Here is a 14,359-nt window from a genome sequence, read left to right on the forward strand (position 1 = left end):
TATTATCAATTATATTCCACTAAACAAACGCAAAATCTCTTTTAGAGAGACCTGTGAGGATGATGATAAAGGTTTAATATCTTAAACTGAAAGTTACACACTCAGTTCAACACTGCTTTTAGCTTGGCCAAGACATTTGTGCATTCATGTTGATTTTAACGTTGCATTGCACAAGTGCAAATAAATGAGTCATTTGATTTGCTGGCATGTCCCAAAACCAAGGTCGAAACCACTCGCTGCATAACCCAAGCAAAAATAGAAAACACAGCCACACAGCAAACTGCTTTTACCAACATGACCCATTACCACAGATGCATTTCACTTAGGAGAAAAACCTCAGCAGACCGTGACAGAAGATGAACCGAAGGCTGAGGAGACTCATTTATACAGTGTGATTTTGAAGTGCACAATAGGCCATATGGTTTCCAACAAAGATGCACCCCATTGCAAATTTCTTTGCAGATTTGTGTTTTAGAGTTTGATCATTAAAGGGACCGGTTAATGATTTATTTTTATTTATTTTATCGCTACATATAAGGTGTTTTTATAAGTTAAAAAACAGTCAAGGTGACAATAAGCCAAACATCATTAGCTTACTGGAGTGCAGTAAGTCTAAAAAGAAATTATTCCCCAATGCTTAAGGTTACTCAGGCAAGCTTACAATACACTGGAGGAAACCCCAAACCATGACTATAGGCATCAGCCTTCACTTTATTTCATGAATAATAACTACTGCCAGAGACTTCACAGGTTAACTTCGCTTGCTCTTGTGGACACTGCATATTTCAGGCACAGCATGTGAAAAACCAAGTTAGAGTCCATGATGATTTTTTTTTAATCTCCACAAAGTTTCAAAACTAAGACTGACATGCAAAAAGCACATTCCAGTTATCCATCTCTGGATATTTCCCATTAATTTTTTACCTTGAATGTTTTAATTATTGCGCTTCAGCAATGATGCAAATGTATAAACTCACTTCCAGCGCGTTCGTAAATGATTAAACTTCTGAGGTTCACAAACTGTTAATTGATCACAGGGCACACAGGGTTAAATATAGAAGTCACCAGGATGACTAAGGTGGCGAATTTCACTGGCTGACTGGGCAGATCCAACCCCTCCCAGAGGGTGAGACTGCACTGAGCAGAGGCACCGCCCCTCAGAAGGGAGAGGGGTTTGCTGGATGAGTGTACTGTTTATTTACAGTTTAATCATCAAATATTGATCAATAAATTATTTTTTTAAAGCTTTGAGATATACATTTGCAGTCAAAGTTTAAATTCAGTACCCTAAATAATACAGAGAAACACTGAAGATTTTGTTAAAGACCACCAGTAATCGACTGTGTCATTGCTTAGCTGTTTTTCAGCCAGGATTCTCAGCCTGTGTCGTTTGCTGTGCTGACTTTCCTGATGAGCTCTACTAGTTTTGTTCTAATAAACTCTTAATCATAAATGGAATTCAGCATGTCCTATTTTAACACTTTGCGCATCACTCTGTAATTATACCTCCAAAATGCTAGTTGGCAGAGTTACTGAAACTACTATTGTGACTGAAACAGAGGGGATGATGTGGGAGGTAAATTTAATGAATGCTGTACAACAGTTATTTTACTCAAAGAGAAGCTGCTGAACCAAATGAGCCCAAAAATGGTGGCAGAGATGCAAAAACCAGGAACCTGCAGATGGTTACAGTGGCCTATTAGTGGTTTTTGCATTAGCATTATGAAGGAGCCCACAATAATAATAATAACAACAACAACAGCTTACTACAAATTATATTTTGTTCTGTTTCACAAAATCAGCTGCTACTTGTTAACATCAAGGTGTGCACGTTATTCTGCAGCATGAGCCGATATGACTAGTGCATATGTTTAAAGCTTATAAGGTTACTACAGCTTCACTATGCTTTTCCTCCGATGGAGTTCAGAGCATCACAACATCAATTTAAAGTGAGATTTTAGAGTACTATTCATACTGTGGCTCATTTTTAACATGGGCGTATTTATCAAAAAACAAAAACACAATGGTCATTGACATGAGGGATTTAAATCATCATTCATTTAATGAAGCAAAAAGAATTTTGCATCATGATGTTATTGTCCAAGTTTTACTTTTACTCACATACCTGATTTTCAATAATTATACATTCGCTCAAATAGGAAGTCTGATTAGCCGGGGATCTAAACTATTTTTGCATCATTAAAATCCCTTTTAACCTGTTATTGTGTTACTAAAGATATGTAAAACATTGATAAACAAAATAGTGACAGCATTAGCATTGTGTGCAGTACTGTGGGGACTTGGCAGGTTTCAGAGCCAAACACTGCAGGTAGTCAAACTGCAGGCCAGTGTATACAGCGCTACCTATTGCTTACCTGCTCTTCATTAGTGTTCATCTAAAATAATATTTTTCCACTTGTCTACTGCAGGACAACGGCAGCTTAAAAACCAATGACTAAAAGGTTCTGGACTTGACCCTCCCGCTGTTCCTGTTTTTGTTATTGTCAAAAGTGAAACCACTTGGGAACTGCAAAACTTTTTTGCCATTTTGTTAACGTGACAAAGGGCACACAAGCATCCTTGTGCCCTTTGATTTAATTTACCAAAAACTGCATTTGTAATTTAGTTAGCTGCTCTACAAACTGGCTCCCCACACGCACAGTAACAGAAAAACAGGCCCACAGGAGAACATATTGTTGTTAAAGAAATTGACTTACTTCAATCTCATTTTATGTTTCACCTTTTATTCTAAGTACAATGCACAAACACTGGCTACTGTCCCACTTGAGATACTGCCACAAGGCAGAAATATTTCATTAGATAAACACTTGGAACGCGAAGCCTGGCAAGATGCCGCTCCCCAAAAATTTCAGTCAAGGCTTTCACTGTGTGCAGCCAGCCAGCAGCTTCCTCTTAGAGCAGAGCATCTTGTTCCCCTAGAGGCTTTGCCTCACAATTTTCGTCAGAAACCAGGCCCAGATAAAGACCACAAGGTTCTTTTTTGTTTTCCCATCATTGCTAAGCTAAACCCATCCACCTCCACAATTTTACCCCACTGAGCAGGCTGCCTTTTAGGACTCATTAAAGTGTAGCGTGTTTAGTTACTGGGACTTTCAGATCCCACAGCCTTCTCGCAAGGGAAAAAAAGGCCCTGCGCACAGCGCTACTATGAGAAAAATACAGATTTCCAATTCAAATACTGTGAGCGCTTTTTTACTAGCGTCACTATGGCACAATGTAAAAAGTAGGATAATACTGGCAAGACTTGCTTTGTTGATCGCCATTAACTTTTGGACAAAAGTCACATTTACTGACTGATCGTGTTTAAAGTGGCTAAACAGAAGAGCTAAAACAGTTTAAAGCTGTTAATTTCATGAAAAGTGATTTTGCTTCATTTTCCCTGACAATGATGAATAAAATAAACTCAAACATCAGTGTCATCCATGGGCCAAACTGTTGTAAGCATCAGTATCAACCCAGAATTTAGCAGTCATTCGATCCCTTGTAGAAAGTACAGGGGCTTTCAAAATGTTGTCACAAAGATGCAGGGAGTTACCTGAGGTAGTAAACTTTTGTTTCTAAGCCATTTGTCATTCTATAACCTCTGAAGCTGGTAGTGCTGGCTGTGTTTTAGCAGCTCACTGATTGTGCTAATTAATTACATAGAAAAGTGACTGAGTGGGTGTTCAGCAGCAAGATTTCACAGCTGATCAAATTCCACTGAGATACAGCTGAAAAAATCAACTGCTATTGAATCAATCTCAGCATTTCCCCTCTTTACTGCAGCTTTAAAGGGTGGAGGAGCAGCTCATCTTCACAATTCCCACCCACCTCACCCCAATGGGTACAACAGAAGTTATACCTTCATCTTAAAACCAATTGACACCTATGGATAATTTAAAATCGCTAAATAACCTAACACAAGTAGCTGTATATCTTTGGACTGTGGGAGGAAGGCAAGGTACGCCATGCTAGCGCTGCGTCAAACTGTCGAGGATGTACCTCGCCTTTTGTGCTATGGCAGCTGAGATGGGCTCCAGCCCTCCCATAACTTTAAATTGAGTAAACCCAAGAAGATGGACAGATGTAAATTTATAAAGAAAAGCGTTTGTACACTCTAGGGCTGCCACAAACGATTATTTTGATAGTCGACTAGTCACCGATTATTTTTGCGATTAGTCGACTAATCAGATCATCATCCATTGGACGTAAAACGTACAGCTTATTGCACCAGCATCCATCTGCTCTTATATAACTATCATTAGCTTACAGCTTTAAGTGTTTAAGGTATGTGCTAACTAAAAATAAAGACAAGATGATAGTTTATTAAATGTTAATGACATTTGCAGACAGCTGAGTTTAATAAACTCAACTGTCTGCTCCTTGCTATCTAAAATATAACGGGAGCATCTCACACTTCTGATAATCAGCTGTCTGCTTGATGTTTATTCAGCTGTGTAAAAACTATAACTTTAATCTCAGCCAAACCGATTTACTCAGGAACAAATAAAATACTGAAAAAAGACAAACAATAACATTTTTAAGTTATCCAAGTGACTTATATATATTTAACCTGAGTAGCGAAAGACGGCGGTGGGTTTGAAAACGATTTGCCGGGAGTCCGGTGTTCTCATGGGCTTTAATGAGCCTTGCCCCCTGCTAGCTATCGAGCTAGTGGGTAACAGACGTCTCCGAAAACGTGGGAGCGCTTTTGAAAATATGTGGTGTCCTGATAAACTGAGCAGATATTTGAGGTTTACACAGCTACATTCTCACCTGAAAATATGTTAAACGTTTATTTTGTGACCCAGAAAGAATAATAAGAGTAATATTAAAACTAACTAGCTGCCGCCATTGTTGGAAACTGTTCTGGGCCGCGCTATGAATTCTGGGACACAGCTTCTTCTTCGGGGTTTAACGGCAGCTGGCATCCTTGTACATGCAGTGCTGCCATCTTCTGTTTCAGTCCGTTATTACACTCTTAAATCCTACTACTTATTCCTGCGTCTTTTGGGATCTTACAAAGCTTCAAACGACGAGTCTACTATTAAATTAGTCGTCGACGATTTTAATAGTCGACGTAATCGTGACTAGTCGACTAATCGTGGCAGCCCTAGTACACTCCTAGGATCCAATATCACGATTTTCTGTCAGGTTTCCATTTTACATCACAGCAAATTTTTGGGGAGTGAAGTTCAGACAATTAGCAAAGTGCTGTTAGCAACATTCTTGAAATGTGTGAAGCTTTTATACCTCCATTTTCCAAATTCTTATTCAACAGAAGAATTGGTTTGTGAAAATGCTGCAACTTCAGTGGTGTGGAACTGGTTTGGCTTTCATCCGTCAGATACACAACAAAGCACTATTTTTGGTAGCGCATGCTAGCGGGCCGTCGTTATTACCGTGGTTTTTTTGGAAAATACGGCACACTTAAAATCAATCCTTTGATTTTTCTGAAAATCGACAGTGCCCCTTATAATCCCGTGTGCCTTATGTATGAATTCTGGTTGTGTTTACTGACCTCGAAACAATTTTATGTCGTACACGGCGCTCGAAAATCTGTCAAATGTTTCAGTACGACTTTGCTAAGCTACGAAGCCGCACCACTTGATGGATTGTCGCAGCATTACGGCTATCGTAGGAGCCTCGCGGAGTGATACGTACTGTGCTTCAACATAATATTACCGTATTGTGTGTGTGTATAACCTCTTTTTAAGTTTTGTGGATATTATACAAGGTTATGCTGAGGATATGTCGGCCAGTTTCCACTGGAAATGCCTTTTGGTTAAACTGTCAGCAAGGAATTTGCATTTGCACTGTAAATTTTTTATATAACTTTAATGCACTTAAAAAAGCTGCTTGTTTAAGTGGAAATACATTGATGTTTTTTTTCCTGCACTAATAAAGTTGAGGAGTTGTAAAGTATTTTGTCTAGTGTCAATTATATCGTCAGTTATATTGTTATCGCAAATTGTCAAATGTATATCGTGATAAATATTTTTGGTCATATCGCCCTGCTCTACATTTTGATATTTTGGTAGGATTTTACTTGACACACTACTGAAGAACACCACAACTTTCAGTTCTAAATTTAAATTAATCACACACGCAAGTCATAACAGAAACTTGAAGATATCCAGGCTTTTGAGAGGACCTACACTTTAAATGGCCACTACTGAACAGACTACATTTTGTTCACTGCATAAACAAGAATTTTAACATTTACCATTGTTTTTTTCTTTAATTAAACCTCCTAACTAATTAAACTTCCTAAAATTAGCAAAATTTTAATCAGTCATTAAATACTACATCAAATACAATAAGACTGCTATGAGAAAACATTCATCGGGGCAAAACAAGCTGAATAAACCCTCGTGATTTTGACAAGAGGCAGTTTAGTACAGATCTGACTGACCATAGAATTTCTTCAACTTGAACATGAAGCCAACATTTAGATCGGCATGTACTGATGTGACACTGAGCACTTAAAATGAGGAGGCACGAATCTCTGCTACCAACTCCACAGAGGATTAAATTGACCAAGTATGCGTGACAAGCTGCAGAGTAAAGAACTCCAGAGTGCACACACTGACATGCACAACCTGTCCTTGAAAACTAAAAGCACACAAGTAACGGTTCAAAATATCACAGCTGAAAACATAGATGAGACTAGTCTACCCACACACCAGAAGTACAAAGGATAAGGCTATAAAAGAAAATGCTGGAGAAAAGGAAAAGGTTAGTCTACTTGTACCTGGATGAGAAAATGTAGATGTTTTATTCAGCTATTTTTATTTATTGGTTAGGTATTAGATGAACTGAAAGAAATAAAAATCAAGTAATTTGTTTTCTTATGTGGGAATACTGTATGCTGCATCTCAGCTTGGGTGTTTGACATCCCTCTCACTCGCAGCAGTAATCCTCACGTCTCAGCTCACCTCACCAATGCCAACCTAGCAACTTTCTCCCTTATAATCAACAGCATACATCTATATTTAAAAAATAAATAAATAAATAAAACATGCAGTGACTTCTAAGTCCCAGCTCTCCCTCCAGAGACACACCTCTGTGTGTTTCGGGTTAGGCGAAGCACCTGTTTGCACATGTGCAGCATTATTCATGTGGTTTGTTACTCAGAGGCTGTATGGTCCTTGACAAAAAGAATATAGCCAAAAACATAACCTACCAAATTAAGCACATACATGCATTTTACTACTTGGACATATTGCCCCTGGTCTACTTATTTCCTTGAAATCCAATCAATTTTGCTGATAAAGTAACACTGTCACCTCACAGCCCAACATCATCACTCCAGCCTTTTGTCCTGCTCCGTAGTCCACATCTCAAAAAAAACTGCAGTGCTGCATTGTGTCTTTGCTGTGTGTGTTCTTACTGGCAAACCAGCTTTCAGTGCAGTTTAACTTAAGGATAAGGAGGGGAAGCATCTTTATAGGTGAACTTTTATTACTTCTGTTATGATTGTCCTAAGGTTGAGAAAAGGGTATTTATGCAGCATTTCCCCCATGCCAGCCAGAGCATGTCACAGCAATACTGAAATGTGACGCAACTCTGAGTTATAATTGGCAGTGTGCCTCCAAGATTACAAGTGCACAATTTCTCACCAACACTTTTGAAAAAGTCAATAATCCTGCAATCTCAGAAGATAACGTTATTTGAAAAATGCAGAATTTGGCTGAAATAAAATTCAGTTGGGTTCATATTGCTCAAGAGACTGTAACACATGTTCATCAGTATTGACTTATTCAGAAATCCTAACCAGAGGCATTTTTATACTTCATGCTCTGTGCTGCTGGAGAGCTAGAGTACAACCATCAATATGTCGATGCTTATGATTCTTCATATTTGCCAATCTGTTATTACTATCTTTAGGTATGAAATTAGAAAAAAGCAAATGACAGCTGACGTGCAGCCGTACAATAAAAGCAGTACAATAAAACATTTATACAAAGGTACAGATTACCATTTGACTCTTTTTAATTTAGTTTGACAATTTTATAATTGTTGAACGAGTGGAATTAGTCTAACCTCCTGTAACAAAATATACAGTACTATAATAGGACTATCTGCCATTATATTTTAAAGTGTGCAAGTCATTAAGAAAAACTGTTCCTGTGCTCCAAGAATAATCCACCATGATACTTGTAAATTAAAGAAAAACCACATACTAGTGAGACTGCTGAAATCCAAATCGGTACTTAAAACCACTAAGAGTAAAAAAAAAAAACACTTTAATGGAACAAAAAAAAAAAAAAAAAAAATCCTTCATTAATCCAGTTCACCAATATCCAAATCACACGTCTAACACAAAACTAGGCATATTTCCACCACCAGAAACAGGCCTGCAGACAATACAGTTAAATTACATAAAGCACTCAACACACACAAAAACCCCACCTACTGTATCCAGGCCTGACAAAGCAGTAACAGGGTTCAAGGACAATGCATTGCTGATCTCCAGTAATGACCTGCACATACTGGGGAGGGCCACCCTGTGGCCAACACACAGTAAGTGCAAAAGCCACAGAGCCTTAGCCTGTCTCAGCAGCAAGGGGGTTTGTAGTGGGGGGCGTTAGGCAACAAAGTCATGGAAGGGGGATGGGACAGACATTTAAGGAGGACAAAGGGGGCAAAATTGCTTTTCTCCTCAAAGCTACACGCTGTATACTAACCCAGTTCTGACAGCAGCACACATTGCCGTGCAGAGCACAGTGATATGTGGCCTTTGGAAGTTCACTCACTGTCCTGCATTTTAGTCACTCTGTCAGCAGCCTTTATTTAGAAAGGCAGACGTGGGGGCTCAATAATACATAAAGACAACCGCTCTTATCTCTTGTCCTCAGGAACACGGTGGCTGCTGAAGCTGTGGACGTTGCACGAACAGAGAGGAAGGGGAAAAATGCCTAAAAGCAGCAGCTATGTTTTACATACCTATGATTAGATCTGCCATGACACTTCATCTGAATTAATATCCCCTGAGCGGAGTTCAACACCACTGATATCAGAAAAATTAAGTGCAATCACTGTGCAGCGAACAGTGTTCTTACAGCCAGTACAACTAAGAACAAAATAAAACGCAGCATGATTGGGGAAAAGCATTTCTGTTAAGAGAAATTATGAATTTCCCCCCCACAGCGTTTCATTATTTTGTAGTACTGCATTTAATCGGATGCCCAGACAAAAAGCAGCATTGACAACTGATTTTTCATCTGTTAATCACATATGAGGTTTAATAATCACTAAGGACCTCCTTTTATATAAATATTAAAAAATTTAAAAAAGGAAAACAAAAACTGAAAGCTTCGAGATGTCACTTTCCTTTTGACTATTCCCATAGCCACAGATGTCCTGCATTTCTTGTAAATTACCCGGTCAGGCTCTTAGCTGCTGACTCCATGATATGCAATCTTTTCGTGACCTCACAGCTGAAGGTTACTCACCACGAACTGATGCCTGTGGCTTCGACAGATTCACTCAATATTCAAGGCCACACAAAGTACAAAGTAGAGTGAAAACGCATTTGTTTAATGCCGCAATTCCAAGTCTTAACAGTTCAAGCTTACAAAGACAAAATTACCAGGCTCTTTACTTTGACCGGCGTATCACCCAAAAATAATCCAAGGTTTACTAGCAATGAGATCAGGCAATAATTTAATCACTCTGAAAATACATAGGACTCCTTACAGCTAGCAATGTGCCTGTGTAAAAAAATATACTTCTATTATTATAAGTCACTTCGATACGGAAAAAAAAATCCCAAAAACAATGGGTGACGGGGGTTACGTTTTTAGGCTTTGTGTGTTTATAGGCAAAGGCCACTGTTAAAACCAACTGAACTTAAATTCATGTTAGTAAAGCACTTCTACAGTGACGTGAAGCCATCTCACCGGGAACAAGTGAACGCAACCCAGTGATGTTAGGTTAATTTGTGACACCTGTGCCTCATCCAATTAAAGACAGTGACTACTTACAGATTATACTACGAAAGAAAGCGGTTAGAGGTGGAGCGTTTAATCCGGGTGAAACTTCCATTTTCTGCTAATTGTGGTTTAGCCGAGCGGGTTTAGCTAACACAACCTCTGCCAGTGATGGAGGGGCTGTAGAGCGTCTTTTTTTTTAGTAACACAATTTTATTTTGTAGACCAAACTAATTAGGTTACCCCACTAACTTAAGAAGCTTTAAGGTTAGGTTACAAGAGGCAAAGTTTTCTCAAGTCAAAACTACTTCCAATGGCGCTCAGCTAGCATGTCTGGCCTAGCTAACAACTCTGACCTCTTTTTACAGTTAGTATTTCTTTGTTTTTAATCACGCTAACACTTTGACTTGCCTTACCTTGAGGTGTTGAATCGGCGTCGCGGGAATTTATTGAGGTACAACCTGCAGACATCAAACCTGGTCACAGTCTTTGCGCAGCAGAATAAGGAGCGGTGGCGGGAACCCAGCCACCCTAAATAAACTAATCAGACTTTTGGCCAATCAGCGCAGACCCACCCTCTCTATACCGGAAATAGACGATTAATTGATTTGCTGCAGGTGTAGGCTGCTGCTTTAAACAGCGCTCTGCACAGAGGAAAATTACAACTAAGAAATAGCTACAGCTCCAAAATAAAATAAAACCAAATAAACAAAAAACAACATTGTGCCACTAGGGTTCTTTGTAGGGTAATCAGCTAATTTTAACAGATAGCCTTTTCCAGCCATGACGTGAACATAAACATTTTATATATATTTTAAGTTTTCGGCATCTCCATTGTTATCCATGCAGAGCAAACATATGGGCATGGATTTAATATATAGGTGGCCTATATTTAAAGACAAAAAAGGGCAAAAGACAGGAATGCTGACAAAGGTTAGGATCGCTTTGGGTTTTTGTGTTTGTTTGTTTTTTCTAAAAAAAAGGGGGACGAGTAGCTAAGCTCCTGTATTCTTCACAAATAAGCGCTGCATGGAAATTCAAAAATAGCATAGGAATATGCATGTGATAGCAGAACTTCATCCGGCAACTCTAAGTAGCACAACACCCGGCTGCACTTAACCTATATAGCATTGGTCTTTTTGCAGTTACGCTGCATCTTAAACCTTACAGACCATCTTACGATTAAATTAGAAAGACAGAAAAAAAATAAAGCCACCACTCATTAATTTTAAATCTCATTTGTATTTGGACCCGCTTTTTTCTCTTTTATAATTTAGAGCTTAAATAAAATCGCAAGTTTTTATATTAATGAAAGAGCTCAAGTCTAAGATCAAACAGCTTAAATTTGTTAGTTTGTTTACTGGCTCCATCATGTATACAGTAATATTAATTTCTATATGTAACATCAGTCTAATACACCCCACATTTCTACCTTTGGATACAGTGTAACGACTACTATGCGGATCCCACGTTTCAGCTCTCTACAAGGCCTGTATTTCTGCACACTAGAGCAATAGTGCGTCCATGCATGTCGAGGGTTGGGGGGGAAGGAGAGAGAAAAATTGAGCACATGTGCGGAGAAAGCCTGTTGTAAGTCTCTCCTATATGCCAAGCCACCGCGATTCAAGAGTTGAAAATCAGCCCTGAGTGGGGAAACATGACTGCATCACGGCGACTTTTCCCATCGCGTCTGCATGCAATAAGACAGCCTGAGACTACAGTGAATGCATGATCTGCTCTACACACTGTCCTCAGCGAACAGAAACAGGCTTAGTAATAATAATAAAAAGAAGAAGAAATCGATTTCACATGTTTCAGGTGAATGAGCAAATGTGTAAAAAATATCTTACCGTTTCTACAAATGAAAGTTAGGGACGTCCTTAGGCAAACAATCTCTGAATGAAAACACCTGGCCAATAGCGTGTAAAATGACGAATTCCGCTCTCTTTAGTTCAAACTTGGGAACATAAAAAGCCAACACAAACAAGATAAAATGAGGGAAATGAAATATTTATTAAATCAAAACACAGAAATGAGTTCCTTTCAGCAAATGCATGAAACAAAAGGGAAAAAAAGATAACAGAAGAAAGAAAAGGAATCAAATAATTAAAAAAGCCGGCTTCTGCCTGTCTCGCTCTTTACAGGTGCGCCACACAAATACGCGACATCACTGAGTGGAAGCCAATGCACGGAGGAGGTTCTCTTTAAAAGGAAGATAGTCCTGCCGGCAAATATATAGGGCCGTATCACAGCATGCCTATACCTCTCCGCACTCCCCGTTTCATCCATTCAACCTACACATGAACATGCATTGGACGCGGAAGTATACCCGGAGAAGCTCCATCCACCGCTTATGCGTGCACAAGCCCTCCAATGCCATTGGCTCCGAGGCGTTCCTCACTGAGCTCGAGCGTCTCTTCCCAGATCACAAGACGCCATTCGTCCTCGCCCCAGTCACTCAAAGCGACCGAGCATTTTTCCTAAATATGGCATTTGAAGTCAAACATCGCCTTTTTGCCGTGGTATGGGTCTGTGGAGCGGGCGGGAATAACACCACGACTCGAGAGTAGCATAGTCCGCTCTTTTGCCCCCCCTTAACAAAAAAAAAAAGGAAGAACAAAAAGCAAAGAAAGAAACCTGACAAATTTGTTTAACAGCAGATCACCACACTGTCACCATCATCTAAGAATCAGCGACCTTACTGAAGTCATGTAAGAGACGTGTGCTGCTTTCACGTGTTGCAAATGGCTCGGTTTTTTTCTCTCTCTTTTCTTTATTCCACTCCAGCCCTCGCAGACACAATAAAACTACTCCGAAACGCCTTTCCCCTCCACTCTCTAGCAGGCCAGCCGCACTCGTTCTCACCCTGCTACTGTCTGCGCCATTTCCCCATTCTCACATCATCATCATTAGTCAGGATATCTTGAAATATATATATATATATATATTTAAAGAAAATCCCCGTTTGCACTGGTGCTGAAAGCGAATCCCCGCGTTCATCAGCAGGTTTCAGCACCGCGGACAGCGCACTGCTCTAACACAGTGACTGTAAAGGCAGCCTACATGCCGTCTGACTCGGAGCCCTCCAGTCAACGGTCAGCCCTCAACCCTCGACCTACAGGTTAGAAACAGAGGTGGGCGTTAATTTGGGCTCCCCTGGCACTTTTTCATATTTTATTTTATTTTAAAGGCATATTGATATTACCGTAATTTCTTACCTTACTGTATGTGCACTAGTGAAGCACACTCTACAGCAGGAGTTATCTCATACCTTCTTTGTCGACTTTCAGAGGGTGGAGCAACAGTTAGGCTAACGTAAATGCAATCAGAGGGGAGATCGGTGCTATTAGGCGGTCGGACAGTTTCAAACAGGCACAGTATATAATGTAACTCCTAGCAAAACACAAGAGGACCTGACACACAGATGTACATGCATACCAGGGCATTTTTCTTTATGTGTATGTCCAGTAGATGCCAGATAATAAGTGGAGTTTAGTGTAGTCTCTTAATAGGATGTAAAAAACTCAAACACACTGATGTTAGTCATGTGTGTGTCATCAGCTGTGACAACAGACATTTAATCATAATTGATGGCACCTACATCACTGTCCTCACCTCAAAAAACAAATAAAGAGGGATGCACAAACTCCTATGAAAAAAAAGGCAGCCTTCAGAATACAGCATCTCTCCAAATTTGTATTTGTTGTTGTTGTTAGACACAGGAAATAACATGAGAACTTTGCATCAACCACCTCAGCCCCAGTTGTGACTGAGGACCCACTGTCACAAACTGGATTCACTTCTAATGTCTTCAAATCTATAAAAAAAATAAATAAATAAACAAGCAAGCCTGCAACCACACAAGTGCTTTTACATTTTCTTTAAAAAAAAAAAAGTCATGAGGCTTAGTGAACATTTTCCAGCATCTTCATTTTTGGCATCATACCAGGGAATCAACCACATAAAAAGGATTTCACGAATTAAAAATTGAAGTCGTGTCGCTCAAATTTCAGCATGTCGCTGCTTCTATGTGTCGAATGTATGATCTGTTCTCAGGCTGAATTCACAAATTGGGAAACATGTGTAGCCCAAAAAAACAAAACATGGCTGGACTGTAAAGAAGAAAAAATGGATGAGTGACCCGAGTGATGCCGATGATACAAAATCTCAGAGTGTCAGTGAGAAGAGCAAATGAATTTGCCTTTTGGCGTACAGCTCCGGGAAGAGATCCTCACAGCTGGAAAATAGATTGGGAGATATCCGCCGGTGGTCCGACAGCTTCAGTGACGGCTCTGAAGTGAAAGAAAGGAAACAAATAAATATTTTAGAGAGCAGATTACTCCATATTAGAAACAGCTGTAAGCAGTCAGGATGTGAATGACGTCTGCCGGTGCGCGCCAGGCTTCATTTCCTGCAAGCACAGA

General features: G+C 39.6%; 1 protein-coding gene across 5 annotated transcripts in view; it reads right to left on the bottom strand.

The window, feature by feature from the left end:
• elavl2 (ELAV like RNA binding protein 2) overlaps positions 1–12,242 on the bottom strand; it is a 31,944-nt gene extending 19,702 nt beyond the window's left edge. For 2 of the 5 annotated variants that reach the window (XM_084924245.1, XM_084924243.1), the window contains exon 1: positions 11,786–12,242. The gene's annotated coding sequence lies outside the window, so the exon portion shown is untranslated. Of the gene's footprint in view, positions 1–10,351; positions 10,472–11,785 lie in introns of those variants that run through there. The other 3 variants (XM_084924242.1, XM_084924244.1, XM_084924247.1) reach the window with 3 other exon arrangements.
• Positions 12,243–14,359: the final 2,117 nt, after the last annotated feature.

The sequence above is a fragment of the Perissodus microlepis genome, chromosome 3 (assembly GCF_051167445.1).
Source record: "Perissodus microlepis isolate ML-2025 ecotype Zambia chromosome 3, ASM5116744v1, whole genome shotgun sequence".
NCBI classification, from domain to species: Eukaryota; Metazoa; Chordata; class Actinopteri; order Cichliformes; family Cichlidae; genus Perissodus; species Perissodus microlepis.